Source organism: Rhinatrema bivittatum, chromosome 17, assembly GCF_901001135.1.
Source record: "Rhinatrema bivittatum chromosome 17, aRhiBiv1.1, whole genome shotgun sequence".
NCBI lineage: Eukaryota > Metazoa > Chordata > Amphibia > Gymnophiona > Rhinatrematidae > Rhinatrema > Rhinatrema bivittatum.
In genome coordinates, this window is record NC_042631.1 from 28,348,265 (window position 1) to 28,364,908 (window position 16,644).

At 42.5% G+C, this 16,644-nt stretch overlaps 1 long non-coding RNA gene across 1 annotated transcript; it reads left to right on the forward strand.

The window, feature by feature from the left end:
• The first annotated feature begins 988 nt into the window (after positions 1 to 988).
• On the forward strand, positions 989 to 9,190 carry LOC115079456. Its single transcript, XR_003853294.1, has 3 exons — positions 989 to 1,073; positions 7,356 to 7,449; positions 9,004 to 9,190. It is a non-coding gene; the product is annotated as an uncharacterized LOC115079456 (long non-coding RNA).
• Positions 9,191 to 16,644: the final 7,454 nt, after the last annotated feature.

Sequence of the window (16,644 nt, forward strand, 5' to 3'; positions counted from 1 at the left end):
CATCATATGCAAATATCTCATGCATATTTGTTGTGGATATCCTGAAAACCAGTCCGATTTATGGCACCTGAGTAGCCAACCCGTGCATTCTGCATCTTGCTAGCCAAGAAGGCTCAGTAATAGTTTGTATCTGCTCATTAGCCCTGTCAGCCGTTTCTTTCCCTTCTGAACAATTCCTTTATGCTCACCAAATATCAAGTCTTTTCTGCTGATCACCAAAGGAAGCAACAATATTTTGCTTGTGTTCAAAACTTTGGCTTTGTGTAATAGGGATGAATGCTAATGTCCCTCAGAAGCTATGTGGGAGTCTGTTGCCCATATTAACCGCCACGCATGATGTAGCTAGGGCACAGTTTGAATTGCAGGAATCCCATAGGATCTGCCCACCCTGCTCGTTCCAAATGGCAAGATGGTTGCAGCAGACCGCCAGTGAGAACACGAGCAAAAGACGCATCTAGCTTCCATGGAAAATTGGCTTGTAGGGTCAAGAGGATCTACCTTTAAATTAATAAAGTGGTACAAAATTTAGCAAAAATAAAAATACCAAAATTGTGGTAGGCTATTGACTCATGCAACTTTGACATAGCTTAGGCCTTACATTTTCTGCAGGTGGCAAAATTGCACACGGGAGCAGATTTTACCCGAGGCTTAAATCTGGGCCTCAGTGCTTTGTTTAAGGTCACCCAGGGAATGGACAGTGGAACCAAAACAGAATCTGCAGGTCTTCAACTATTGTGGCACTGGCAGCTGCAAGACGTAGACAAAAAAAAATAAAATAGAAAACCAACTCGTGCAGAGCTCTAGTCCTAGAAGAAACGAGATTATTTGCAGGTTATAACACCGTTTATTGGAGCACTACAAGTCATTTTCTGCAGGACTGATATAATCAGAAGCTTGCACTAATGAAGGAATGATGCTAGACTCCATGCATGACTGGGCAGCTCCTCAGCCAGCCGGATAAATCAGGAATGAGCTGCTTTTTAGAAGAGGGCTGTAGACAGTGGAGCAACTCTGGAGCGAGTGGTTTGCTATAAAGCACCGACAGAAACAGGCTGTGCGTTTGGAATAAACAGGTAATCTGGATCTGATCTGTTGGCGAGGGTAAGAGGACACACTAAGAGTTGCACAATATTTGTAATGCAGATGCCACTGCTATTACTAGCAACGGTAACATGGAATAGACTTAGCTTTTGGGAACTTGCCAGGTTCTTATGGCCTGGATTGGCCACTGTTGGAAACAGGATGCTGGGCTTGATGGACCCTTGGTCTGACCCAGTATGGCATGTTCTTATGTTCTTAAAACTTGGATCTATTTTGGAGCCAATTAAAACAATTATAAGCCATATGCCCCAAAGCCCATTTGTATTTTGATACAAGTGAATACTGCTGTGAGAGAAACGGCTTTGGGATGAGGAGCAGAGCACATTTGCAAAACAATAAGAACAGTGGGTAACCCGAAAAGATAAAAGAACAAGATACAATGCGATTCTGTGGCTGAGCTTACAGAGAGCACATGGGAGGACATCAACAATCTGACAATTTATTTTCTGTAAATCTTAGCAAAATCTGTATTTAAACTTGATTATCTGCCTTTCCCCTTAACAAAGGGAGGTACAAATAATAGTAATGTATTTATTCACGCCAGAGACAAACAGAAATCTATACAAATCCGAATAAAAAGAACCAAAAAATATCGCAAGTTATAAACTCTATGGATCTGCAATTGGAGCCGAATAGGTACAGTCCTCGTTAAATCAATCTAGTGAGCTATACAGCATAGCGGACACTTCCTCAAACAGCCAAGCCTTGCCCTTCATTCTGAAACTCAGGTACGTTTTTTCATTACTTTAATTCCAGCGGGGCAGAATTTCAGATTTTTGGGGCGAAGCATCCTACAAGGACAGTACACTCAGCAGTAATTACCGTGACGAGCTGAGGGTCCTTACAGGCTTGTAACACCTCGCAACATCAGCTGCTTGTTTTAGGATTTGGGATTACCCAATTTTAAACATTTGAAAGTTAGAACAAGGACTAGGGTTTCCATAAGAAGTTGCCATACTGTGTCAAACCAAGGGTCCATCAAGCCCTTTTTAAATATTGGGGTTACATTAGCCACCCTCCAGTCTTCAGGTATAATGGATGATTTTTTATTTATTTTATTTATTTATTTTTTATTTAACTTCTTTTACTATACCGATACTCAAGACCAGGTCTTATCGTACCGGTTTACAATAGAACAGGGGGAAAACCAAATTAACATCTAGGTAGAAATGAAAAAGTTACATTAAAACAGGGAGCGTAAAACATGGAAGATGGAAGATAGGGCAGAATTAAACTATAACAATAAGGAGTGATAAATATAATCAACAAAAAACAATAAATTAGTAATACATAAACAGAGATTTATCCTCAGCGGTTATTAACATGGTATGTCCGGTGGGAGGAGTGGAGGGGAGGTGAGGAGGGGGGAGGGATAAGGGAGAGGTTGAGGGGTGAGAGACAGTGTTGGTCGAAAGGGGTTCCTTCAACGGTAGGCTTGAGCGAACAGCCAGGTTTTAAGTTTTTTTCTGAATGTTAGATGGCATTGTTCCTGGCGTAAGTCTTGAGGAAGCGAATTCTAATGTAGCGGACCTGCTGTCGAAAGTACTCGCTTGTGAATAGAGTTGTGGACTGATGATTTGTTGGGAGGGGCCTTGAGCGAGCTTTTGTAGGCAGTTCTTATTGGCCTTGCGGAAGTATGTAGTTCAAATGTTTTAATGATAGGTTACAAATTTGCAACTAATACATCTGAAATTTCATATTTAAGTTCCTTCAGAACTCTGGGGTATATACCATCCGGTCCAGGTGACTTACTACTCTTTAGTTTGTCAATCAGGCCTACCACATCTTCTAGGTTCTGTGAGTTGGTTCAGTCCATCTGAATTGTTACCCATGAAAACCTTCTCTGATACAGGTATCTCCCCAACATCCTCTTCAGTAAACACCAAAGCAATGAAATGGTTTAATCTTTCCATGATAGCCTTATCTTCTCTAAGTGCCCCTTTAACCTCTCGATCATCTAATGGTTCATCTGACTCCCTCGCAGGCTTTCTACTTCAGATATATTTTTTAAAGTTTTTACTGTGAGTTTTTGCCTCTACAGCCAACTTCTTTTCAGATTCTCTCTTAGCCTATCTTAACAATGGCTTACATTTAACTTGCCAGCACTTATGCTTTATCCTATTTTCTTCTGTTGGATCCTTCTTCCAATTTTTGAACGAAGATCTTTTGGATAAAATAATCTCTTTCACCTCACCTTTTAACCATGCTGGTAATCGTTTTGTCCTCCTTCCACCTTTCTTAATGTGTGGAATACATCTGGACTGTACTTCTAGAGTGGTATTATTTTAACAAAGTCCATGCCTCTTGCACACCTTTTACCTTTGTAGCTGCTCCTTTCAGTTTTTATCAAAGTTTCCCTTTTGAAAGTTTAGTGCTAGAGCCATAGATTTACTTACTGTCCCCCTTCCTGTCGTTAATTCAAATTTGATCATATTATGATCACTATTGCCAAGCGGCCTCACCACCGTTACCTCTCTCACCAAGTCCTGCGCTCCACTGAGAATTAGATCTAAAATTGCTCCCTCTCTCGTCAGTTCCAGAACCAATTGCTCCATAAAACTGTCATTTATTCCATCCAAAAACTTTATCTTTCTAGCATGTCCTGATGTTACATTTACCCAGTCAATATTGGGGTAATTGAAATCTTATCTGTTAGCCTTATCTGTTCCACTTCTTACACACTTTGTTATATTGCAGATTGATACTGTTACTTGGTCCCTCCCGATGCAGCAATCGCGAAACACGGGACCATGTCGGGGGACTTTAAGAAATTTCTGTTATTACTGATGGAGTTGCCGTATTGAACATTTGTTATTTGAATTTCTCCTAATAAATGCAACTGAGTTGAGTGGAAGTGAGAATTCTATCCTGCACCAGTGTTCCTGAGTACTTGCATATGTACAAGGTTTATGCTTCTGTGGATTGTCGGGTAATTGAAATCTCCCATTATTACTGCACTACCAATTTGGTTAGCTTCCCTAATTTCTCTTAGCATTTCACTGTCCGTCTCACCATCTGGGCCAGTTGGATGGTAGTATACCCCTATCACTATAGTCTTCCCCGACACACAAGGAATTTCTACCCATAAGGATTCGATTGTGCATTTAGTCTCATGCAGGTTGTTTATCCTGTTGGACTCTATGCCATCCCGGATAAAGCGCCACTCCGCCTCCCAGATGCTCCTCTCTGTCATTGCGATATAATTTGTGCCCTGGTATAGCACTGTCCCGTTGGTTATCCTCCTTCCACCATGTCTCTGAGATGCCAATTAAGTCTATGTCATCATTCATTGCTATACATTCTAATTCTCCCATCTTACTTCTTAGACTTCTGGCATTAGCATACAAACATTTCAAAGTGTGTTTTTTGTTTATATTTTCATTCGCTTTCTAATTGATAGGGATAAATTGGAATCTTTTAGCTCAGGTGAGTTTTTAATTGCAGGCACTTGGATTACTTTTCTTATTAATGGAACCTCACTGTTGGGATGCCCTAATTATAATGCATCATTAGTATCCTTTGAAGATACCTCCCTCCAAACCACGCGCTGCTGAGTGACTGTCGGCTTTTACCTTAGAGCAGCTTTTAAACTAGAACAATCTCCTTTTTAAAGGTTAGTACCAGCAGCTTTGTTCCACTCTGGTTAAGGTAGAACCCATCCCTTTGGAAAAGACTCCCCCTTCCCTAAAAGGTTCCCCAGTTCCTTAAAAAAATGAATCCCTCTTCCTTGCACCATTGTCTCATCCACGCATTACGCTTCCGGAGCTCTGCCTGCCTCTGGGGACCTGCATGTGGAACAGGGAGCATTTCAGAGAATGCTACCCTGGAAGTTCTGGATTTCAGCTTTCCACCTAAGAGCCTAAATTTGGCTTCCAGAACCTCTCTCCCACATTTTCCTATGTCATTGGTGCCCACATGTACCACGACAGCTGGCTCCTCCCCAGCACTGTCTAAAATCCTATCTAGGTGATGCATGAGGTCTGCCACCTTCGCACCAGGTAGGCATGTTACCAGGCGATCCTCACACCCACCAGCCACCCAGCTGTCTACATTCCTAATAATCAAATCACCAACTATGACTGCCAACCTAACCCTTCCCTCCTGGGCAGTAGCCCTGGGAGATGCATCCTCAGTATGAGAGGACAATGCACCTCCTTGCTACAGGATCCTTTCCTGCTGCACCAGGTTGATGCTCTCCGATCACAAGACCTTCTTCCTCCAAGGCAGCACCAGGGCTGCCAGTCTGGGACTTGGCTACTATGTCCCTGAAGGTCTCATCTATATAACTCTCTGTCTGCCTCAGCTCCTCCAGGTCTGCCACTCTAGCCTCCAGAGATCGGACCCTGTCTCTGAGAGACAGGAGCTCTTTGCATTGGATGCACACATACAACTTCTCACCGGCGGATAAAAAAATCATACATGTGACACTCGATGCAAAAGACTGGGAGGCCCCCCTCTTGCTGCTGGACTGCTGCCTTCATCTCAGATTTGTTCAGATCCTAGTTAAGTTTTAGGTTGCTATGGGAGTAGGAATGTGTCTAAGTCCTTTAAATTTAATAGTGTAATCACTATATATCTGGTAGTGGCCTACAAGGGAATGATCAAATTCTCAAAGTGTGGGGAATTCGTGAAGTAAAGTTAAAAGGCTGATTTTTTTTTTTTTGTAGTGTGACAGAAGGTTCACCTAGGGTGCCTAATACCCTTGCACATGACATCATATTTGATGAAAGAGGGAGAAATTCTGGGTATTGCTGATTAAACTGTAAGCTCCAAAGAGCAGGGGCTGCCTTCTCCTATAGCTATAGAAATAATTCACACACGTTGCATACCAGAATCACACCATATCGTTAGTGTTTCTTCTGCTTTATATTGTAATAAGCGCAAAACCAATGTGAGAAATGTGGGAAAAAAGCACCAAGAGGCAAAATGAAGAAATGAGAGATGCAACAGAATTAACTAATAGGAACAGGCTAAGTTTGACATCAAATGTATTTAGTTGTTAATTTAAAAAAAAACAAAAAAAACCAACTGCAAATAAGGAGCATTTTATAATGTGTTCTGACTTCCTCTACTCCTAATATTTGTTTATAGTTTGACATAGCACCATCAGAGTATGCAGTACTGTACAAAAAAAATGCTCCTTCTGCAGATCTGTACTGAACAAGGTTCGTGGACTGCAACATCCTTGGATTATTCTAAGCTTAGTCCCATGAAAGAAATCTCATCCAACAAATGATCCAGATCTTTTCAGGACCAGTAAGACCAAGAGAATTGTGTACTAGAAATGCTGAATGACCTCAGATGCTAACAAAATACTCCTGTTGCAAATGGGCATTAAACACCATTGCAGAAAAACCAAAAATAAGCTTGATAGCTTTAGTCATTATCACTGCCCTCTTTTCCCAGCCATGCATCATTAATTCATTGGATGTGCACTTAATCATTGTAGTGGTGCTTGGCTTTACTGCCACAAGATAAGAATGGAATACAAATTGTTGAAAGGAATAAATAAATAAATACAATAGTAATCCTGAACTATACTCCCTATGGCAGATCAGCTCTGCGTGCATCTATCTGTGTGTTTAAGACAGAATACTACTGCAGGTCAATTACATGACTTTGGATTTTCTACCTCGAAGTTCGGTGGTTCCACTTCTAGTATTGCAGCTGCCTGCAGAAGTATCCTTTCTAAAAAGTAAAAGTGAATCTTGCAATGTGTAGGAGGAGGTGAGGTGTAGAGAAAATGCACTCATTTCCTGTCTTGTTTTTCCTATCCTGTTTCTGGATGATCACAGCCCCACCATGGTGCCCGTGACCTTTTCTCGGTAGAGTACTGTCATAGTTTGTCATCACCTTCTGCAGCCCATGGTGTCTGTGCTTTCCTGGTGCTGGTTCCCCTTCCAGTTACTAGCCAGACCTGTCATTGCTCAGGGTCTGAAATCTGACGAGTTAAATTGTCTCCCAGGCCAGTGTTCTCCATACTTTCTTTAAAAAAAACCCCCCAAAACAACTCTTGAAAATGGAGTTGCACTTAATTCTGTACCTGTGAGTAAGCAGTACTGCTGCTTTAAACCATAAGGACAATTGGACCAGGGAGGAAATCCTATCTAAATACCATAACTTAAATAATGTAACATGTTAACAGTTAAAGTCACTATTAAGAAGATTATTCTGTCTAATATTAGTTGGATGGAGAATTGTGTAACATGATGGCTGTTACCCAGCTGCTTTGTGACTCCTTCCATTTCTGTCAGCATGCTTGTACAATACAAGGACTACGGAGAAACACCAGCAACATGTCCTGAAGTTCCAGTACTTTAAAGTGTGAGGAGGAGGAGCATGTACAAGGTAAGTAGTTTCCGTTTTAAAAGGGAAAATGAGTGAAAAAGAGTCTGAGTCACAAACTTGGGACATCCCCTTCCTGACAGAGCCCTATGCCCCAGATTCAGTATCTTTCCTCTGTCACATGTCTTTCTAAAGTCAGCCCTGGCCACTGGCCTCTGGCTTCTGCTTCTTCCTGAGATTGCCTGACTTTGCAACTTATCGCATTGACTGACTGAGCTTATTTGCCAGGGTTTGATTTGGGCTCTAGTGTTTGCAGGACTTTGAGGGAACGTAGGAATGTGATCTTGGAATATATTATTGCTCTGTATTTTGTATTCCGTTTGAGAGTTATTTTTAAATTGCTAATCATATTTTGCATGTATAGAGTTGATGCAGGTTATTGTTAGAAAGTTTGTTGGGTGCAGTTTGCTCTACAGACAGGCCATGACCCAAACTGAGAACAGGACTGAGCAGAATTCTGTTGTCTGTTCACCACTACCTTGTGCACCAACCACCTCAACACACCCCAGGTCACTGGGGCTTGGCAGGGCTTGACTATCTTTGTTTTCCCCTGTTGGCGGAAGCAGGAACTCTGTTTCTGCTATCTTTGGTTAGAAGGTTTCCGTTTGAACTCAGCTTGGCTCTTGCCAGGTCCTTAGGGGAAGCCTCTTTTGGGGGAATGTGCTTATTCAACTATTGAATTCTTACGGGGGCTTGCCTGTTGACTGCTGTGCTGAGTAATAGGGTGAGCCCCCAGGCCTGCTACTGCTCTGACTGAGTAGTTCCAGAATTGTTTTGTCCTTAACAAACCATTTCTTTGACCTTTATAATAAGCTGTAGCCTTCTGCTATAAGGTGGGACAGATCAGAAACAGCTCAGCTACTGACCCTTTACTAGTTTTTTTTTTGTAGACCTTTTAGGTTCACATTACAAAATGCTTGTACAGAAATTTGAAGTCATCAGTTATAAATACATGAAGAACTGTGCAGGTTTGTAGGAAAATGTAGTTTAAGCACCCTGTCAGTGATATGGAGCTTTGCAGAACAGTCTGACCTCATGAAGAGGAGGAATCCTGGGCTCTGACACTGAGTTAAAGGCCAAAACAGTCCATTACAAATATGTAGTTAAAAACTCAATCATGATACAAAGATCAGTATATTTTGTACTATTAATGTATGTGCACCTCTCATAACTCATTGACAGTAAATTAACAATTGGTGCAACTTCTAGAATTTGACAAGTTCGCATTTTCATTGTCATTATTAATCATCTCCATCCCTATACAAAACTGCCTAGTATGGTCTCCTAATCTGATCATAGCCCTCCAGATTCCCATGAAGATCAAAGGTCATTCTTTCCACCTTAGCAACTTCTTGAACCTGAATTTTCCAGGCACTGAACTTCAGATCTGCTTTCCAAAATCTAGCCAAAGTTCATCGCGCAGCCAACAGACGCTGAGATGCCAGCAGCCCAGAATACTTACTGATCTGCATCTCTGGCCACCTTCCAAATAACTGAGGGGAGAGGCCAAGCTGCAGGCCAGTAATTGCATACATTTCTCTTCCTATCTTTTTCCAGAAACCTAGAGCCAGCGGGCAGGACCTCCACCTGCGGCGATGCAAGCTTAACCGTCTGCAACCTCTCCAATATCTTGGATCAAACCCTGGACAGAATTTAGTGCAGTACTCCAGCTACCGCTATGTGTGATGTAACGATCTAATAAAGAGTTTGACTCTTCTTAAACGGATGGAGACTTTATGAAGCTGTTTTCCACATCTGCTACCAGTCTCTGTCATCGAGCTGAAGACCCAACTCCATGTTCCCGGAGTCTATTAGCTTTTCAGGGGCTGCCCTTCTATAACCTGATTCTAAAATAGCTGAATAAAGAGGAGACAGAGTCTTTGTCTTGTCAAGCTGAGGCCAAGCTCTTCTCAAAGTGAGCAAGTGGTCATGCTACCCAACCCCGTGCTTCCAATTCCCTCAGCACTTTCTGCAATTGGAAATGAGCAAAACACATTATGTAGCTGGATAGAAAAACTTGCCCTAAGATCCTTAAAAGATCCGATTTCTCCCTTTGAGGCTCAGTGATAGTTTCCATAAAATAGCATAAGAAAGCAGCCACCAGTACACTTTGCTGCCACTAAATGCCACCCCAGGCCTGGCAGCAGAGTACCTTTTTTTTCTATAAAGGAAGAGGCTAGTATTCAGATGCAAGGCTGTCCTTCGGAGGGGAGGGTATCGCAGCAAGCACCCAGTGTCCCGTGTTTTGGGGAGCCTGGCACACCTGCAGTAGCCCCCTCACCCTACAACCAGCCACAGAGTTCAGTCACAGCACTCCCATCCCGCTTCCTGTCCTCCCTCCAGCAGGGTAGAGCTCTTACCTATTGGGCCTCCTCTGCTGCCATCATGGCATGGAGAAAGCACCATTGGGGAGAAAGGGGAAAACAGTACCAGGGGTAGGGAGTTTAGAGGTACCAGAGATGCATCTCTCCCCCACTGCTGTTTCTCTCTTTTGCACTCCTCCCTCTCTCCCACCTCCTATGCATTTCTCTCTCTCTCTCTCCTCACCCTACACTGGTGCATCTCTCTCTCTACCCCCCCTCCCCATTCTGTTCTGATGCATCGCTCCCTCTCTCTTCCCTAACTCTGATGCATCTGTTTCTCTTGCCTTGTGACACCTCCTGCTTACATCACCCTTTTTCAGCCTTCACCCACCTCCTGGCACTCTGCCTCCTCACTCCCCTACCCTTGCTGACAGCTGAGTCCCAGAACGCTGAGGCCCTGCTGCTGTGCCTGCTATAGCTCTCTCCCCTCCTGTTACCAGGTAAAAGGCAACACCAAAGGCATTGCAAGATACTTCTCAGGGGCATTGGACCACGCTGTCTTCCCCCTCTCCCAAGATTTTGGTAATTCAATTCAGCAATCATGAATAGAACCAGCCCCCCTCCTGACAAAAATCATGTAATAACACAGGACACTAGTGCTGTTGAGGTCCTGCTGGTTTTATGAGGACAATTAAAAAAATCAGCACCAACCACACTGGAAGAGCCAAGGGGAATGATTCTTACACATTCAGTGATGTCCCTCCAGCTTCTTATCAAGGGGCTGTCACCAGCTCTGTGCCACTGGCTGAGGCCCTCCTTGTTTTCACAAAACGAATTAACCCTCTACCACTTGTCTCCAGACTCCATGCAGCATAAAAAACAAAAACTGTACATAGAACATACACAGAAACGTGATAGCAGTAAAAGATCATACGGCCTAGCTAGTCTGCCCTTCCACGCCAACTATGCAGCTTTGCAATCCCTACTACTCCCTCAGAGATCCCCTGTGTCTATCCCATGCTTTCCTGAATTCAGATACTGGTCTGGTCTCTGCCATTCCATGCATCCACCACCCTCTCTGTAAAGAAATAATTCCTGTCTAGCCCCTTTCACCCTGTTCCCATGACCTCTCGACCTGCCTCCTGTGCATGAAAACCTTGAGGGACCTCCCCTCTCTCCCCTTCCCTCTAGATCTTGAAGTCTGCCCTCATATGCTGCAGTGATCATTTTCCTAGCCACCCACTGGACGATCTCCAACCGGTTTATATCTTTTTGAAGATGTAGTTTCCCAGAACTGTACCCAGTATTCCAAATGCGGTCTCACCAGGGACTTGTACCGGGGTAATATCACCTCTTTTTTTTTCTGCTGACCAGTTGTCTCCCTATGCAGTCAAGCATCTTGTTGGCTTTTGTTGTCTACCTTATCCACTTGCTTGGCCACCTTAAGATCAACGTTTCACCTCCTCTACTGTACCTCTCTCTTGGATTTTTGCAGTCTAAATGCATAACTCTGCGAGATATTAAGTTTTAATAAATTAAATGAAATAACTAATTTTTTAGCATTGAATCTTAGCTGTAGGACTGCTGACCATTCCTCAAGCTTCGCTAGATCCCGCCTCTTGTTTTCCGTACCTTCCTGGCTGTCCACCCTGTTGCAGGTTTTGCAAAAAGACAAACCTGTTCATAAAAATGTTGGAAAAATCCAGTTCAAGGACTGATCTGTGTGGCACACCACAGAGTTAGTTCGAAGTGAACTAAATTGACCATTGCCCTTTGTTGCCTCCCATTCAAAGAGTTTCTAACCCAGTCAGGCACTTTAGAGTCCATACCAAGAATGCTCAGTTTATTTATGGGTCACCTATGTGGAAGCGGGTCAAAGGTCTTTCTTAAATCCAAGAGCACTAACTCTGGTCACCAAAGAGCTCAATCATTTTAGTCCGATTGTGTAATCTATTGGATTCCGGAAACTGGAATAATTTAACACTGAAAATTACATTCCAATCAGGGGATGTTTGGCAGATTCTGAAACGTTTTACTGGTTCACTGTATGAATTTTCTAAAAAATTTGTATAAGAAGAATGTAAAGAATGGGGACAGTAGACCTAATGTTAGTAGTGGTTTGCAGCAGAGAATTAAAGTGGGGACGATTAACATCAGGAAGAGTAGATGAGGTGGAGCCACAGGAAGTAGAAGGATGAAATTTATTGTATTTCATCCACTATTGTTTTGTACCACTGACTATCAGGATTGATAGGACTACGTAGAGGATACGTCATGAATATTTCACGTAATTAATGACGTCAGAAAACTGTTGAACATTTAAAGAGACGCGAGACTCGGCTTCAATCCCTCCTCTTCGTTCCGGTTGTAATTGCTGAGACGCTATGTCCTGATAAACGGGTAGCTTGATCATTCTAAAGATAAGTACATTCATCTTCTATTTGATAATATTCTGAAGATATTTTATTTTTCATGCTTATAGGAGAGAGACTCTTACATTTGCTAAGACGTTATGTCTTGACAAACGGGAGAAAGACTCTTTTCTGCACGTTTTCTCATATGCCCCTGAAGAAGCTTAAGAGTGAAACACTGGCCGTGTTGGGCTGTCATATGAAAAGCTAATTGGTTAAGAGTCTATTTTTCATTGATGGAGGACTGTTTTAAGTAAAAGTAGAAAACTTCAACAAAAAATATTTTTGAATTTAATAAAAAAATATATAGAAGGTGAATGATTGAGAAGACCGGTTGGTGTCTTAAATAAGTCACACAACGTCAGGCTTGCTCACACCTTCTTAGGCTATCATTAATAAATTTCATTTTGTTCCACCTTGATATTGTTAGATTTTAATTACCCCAATATTGACTGCGTAAATGTAACATCAGGACATGCTAGAGAGATAAAGTTCTTGGATGGAATAAATGACAGCTTTATGGAGCAATTGGTTCTGGAACTGACAAGAGAGGGAGCAATTTTAGATCTAATTCTCAGTGGAGCACAGGATTTGGTGAGAGAGGTATTTGGTGGAGCCGCTTGGCAATAGTGATCATAATATGATCAAATTTGAATTAATGACTGGAATGGGGACAGTAAGCAAATCCACGGCTCTCGTGCTAAACCTTCAAAAGGGAAACTGTGAGAAAATGAGAAAAATAGAAAAAAACTGAAAGGAGCAGAAACAAAGGTAAAAAGTGTGCAAGAGGTATGGTCCTTGTTAAAAAATACCATCCTAGAAGCACAGTCCAGATGTATTCCATACATTAAGGTAGGTGGAAAGAAGGCAAAACGATCACCAGCATGATTAAAAGGGGAGGTGAAAGAAGCTATTTTAGCCAAAAGATCTTCATTCAAAAATTGGAAGAAGGATCCAACAGAAGAAAATAGGATAATGCATAAACGTTGGCAAGTTAAATGTAAGACACTGATAAGACAGGCTAAGAGAGAATTTGAAAAGAAGTTGGCCGTAGAGGCAAAAACTCACAGTAAAAACTTTTTAAAATATATATCCGAAGCAGAAAGCCTGTGAGGGAGTCAGTTGGACCATTAGATGATCGAGGAGTTAAAGGGGCAATTAGAGAAGATAAGGCCATCGCGGAAAGATTAAATGATTTTTTTGCTTCAGTGTTTACTGAAGATGTTGGGGAAATACACGTATCAGAGAAGGTTTTCATGGGTAATGATTCAGATGGACTGAACCAAATCACGGTGAACCTAGAAGATGTGGTAGGCCTGACTGAAAAACTGAAGAGTAGTAAATCACCTGGACCAGATGGTATACACCCCAGGGTTTTGAAGGAACTAAAAAATGAAATTTCAGTCCTATTAGTAAAAATTTGTAACCTATCATTAAAATCATCCATTGTAACTGAAGACTGGAGGGTGGCTAATGTAACCCCAATATTTAAAAAGGGCTCCAGGGGCAATCTGGGAAACTACAGACCAGTTAGCCTGACGTCAGTGCCAGGAAAAATAGTGGAAAGTGTTCTAAATATCAAAATCACAGAACATATAGAAAAATATGGTTTAATGGAACAAAGTCAGCATGGCTTTGCCCAAGGCAAGTCTTGCCTCACAAATCTGCTTCACTTTTTTGAAGGAGTTAATAAACATGTAGATAAAGGTGAACCGGTAGATATAGTATATTTGGATTTTCAGAAGGCGTGTGACAAAGTTCCTCATCAGAGGCTTCTAGGAAAAGTAAAAAGTCATGGGTTAGAAACTGGCTAAAAGACAGGAAACAGAGAGTATGATTAAATGGACAATTTTCTCAGTGGAAGGGAGTGGGCAATGGAGTGCCTCAGGGATCTGTATTGGTACCCGTACTTTTCAATATATTTATAAATGATCTGGAAAGAAATACGATGAGTGAGGTAATCAAATTTGCAGATGATACAAAATTGTTCAGAGTAGTTAAATCACAAGCAGATTGTGATAAATTGCAGGAAGACCTTGTGAGACTGGAAAATTGGGCATCCAAATGGCAGATGAAATTTAATGTGGATAAGTGCAAGATGATGCATATAGGGAAAAATAACCCATGCCATAGTTACACAATGTTAGGTACCATATTAGGAGCTACCACCCAAGAAAGAGATCTATGCTTCATAGTGGATAACACATTGAAAACGTCGGTTCAGTGTGCTGCAGCAGTCAAAAAAGCAAACAGAATGTTGGGAATTATTAGAAAGGGAATGGTGAATAAAACGGAAAATGTCATAATGTCTCTGTATCGCTCCATGGTGAGACCGCACCTTGAATACTGTGTACAATTCTGGTCGCCACATCTGAAAAAATATATAGTTGCGATGGAGAAGATATAGAGAAGGGCTACCAAAATGATAAGGGGAATGGAACAGCTCCCCTATGGGGAAAGACTAAAGAGGTTAGGACTTTTCAGCTTGGAGAAGAGATGGCTGAGGGGGGATACTATAGAGGTGTTTAAAATCATGATAGGTCTAGAACGGGTTAATGTGAATCAGTTATTTACTCTTTCAGATAATAGAAAGATTAGGTGGCACTCCATGAAGTTAGCATATGGCACATTTTAAACTAATCGGAGAAAGTTCTTTTTCACTCAACACACAATTAAACTCTGGAATTTGTTGCCAGAGGATGTGGTTAGTGCAGTTCGTGTAGCTGGGTTTAAAAAAAAGGATCGGATACGTTCTTGGAGAAGTCCATTACCTGCTATCAATTAAGTTGACTTAGAAAATAGCCACTGCTATTACTAGCAACAGTAGCATGGAATAGACTTAGTTTTTGGGTACTTGCCCAACAGTGGCCTGGATTGGCCACTGTTGGAAACAGGATGCTGGGCTTGATGGACCCTTGGTCTGACCCAGTATGGCATGTTCTTATGTTCTTAATAGGTATGAAAAAAATTTGCATATGCTCGGTCTTTAAAGTATACAAATCTATCTCATCCTTATTCATTATGGATATCTTAAAAACTCAGCTCGTTAGGTGCAAGTATATTAATCTTAACCAAATCCCAGTTCAGACTTCCTGTTCTCTGTAAGACACACACATATGTTATGTCACCGCAAGTTACTTGTAAACCGAAGTGATTAGTAACATTGTTACTAGAACTGCGGTATATAAAAAAATGTTAAATAAATAAATAAGTAAGTAAATAAGTAAGTAAGTAAGTAAGTCCAGGAGAGATTTAAGAAACACTCTAGTCAAGCGCTGAGAAATTAAGAAAGGTATAAAAATGTGCTACAATCACTTCAGTATCTAGCCAGCTGCTCGAGGAGTACAGGTTAGGTAGTGGTGATTTCTGAAATCAACAACAGAGGAGCTGGGAAAGGTATGTAGAAGCACTACATATCCCCCTGGCTGGCTGCTCTAGAACTGCGAGATGGCAGCAGCCCAGAGCCGAGGTAAGATGTGGTGACTTCTAAACGCAACCACTGATTAAGTTCTACCCCTTGTTACATGTAAACCGATTTGATTTGAATTTATTCATGAAGGTCGGAATAGAAAAGTGTTAAATAAATAAATTGAGAAAGCTAGGAGGAATATGCAGATGAATTGTAACCTCCCCCGTATGGCTTGGCTCTCTCTCACCCCTATCAGTCCTCTGATTCACCTTCTCCTCCTCATCATCACCACCTTTAATTTTCTCAGCATCCCCCACTTCACTCCTTCTGGTTCTCTCCCTCTTCCTTCCCCTTCAGCACTACTGGCTCTCTCTCTCACACACCCCCCCCCCCCTCCATCGTCATCTCTCCCCCACTCCCACCCTGTCATCACCTCCAGCTTTCTTTCACACAGACCCTCTTCCAGCTCCTTCTCATCAGCTCTTTTGCATTCCCTCCCACAAGCTTCTCATGTAATCCCATATACTCTGGCTCTCTCTCATCACCTCAGAGAGGCTAGCCCAGGTTTGCATTGCTGATTTCAGGAAAATGAGGGATGAAACGGCCTTCCCCTCCCCGTCTCATGCCCCCGCCGTGTTCAGCCTCCTCCAACATTCTCCCCCCCTTCGCCTCACCACCTTTCAGCATTTACTTCTCCCCCTCTCTGACTGTGCTCTAGGATGCCTCCTGCTTCCTCCATCCCTACTCTGCCCTCAAACAATGTCTGGAGTCCTGGGATCACGAGCTCTGTCTCCCTCCCCTCCTATTGAAACAAGGTGGGGGAGGGCGAGCTTGGAGTTGGGAGAGGGACGAGAGAGCCCTGGCAAAGCTGCAGGAACCGAGGGTGGGGAACAAGAAGGAGGGGGATGGCCAGAGCAGGGGAAAAGCCACTCTGCCGCCTAACCCTGTCATTTCTCGGAGGCTGACAGGGGAAGGAAAGCGCGCCAAGAGCTCCCGGGAGCCTCAGCTCCGCCCACTCTCTCCCCGCCCCCCCCCGACCACCAGACGTGATGCCAGGCTCGTCGCCCTCCGCATG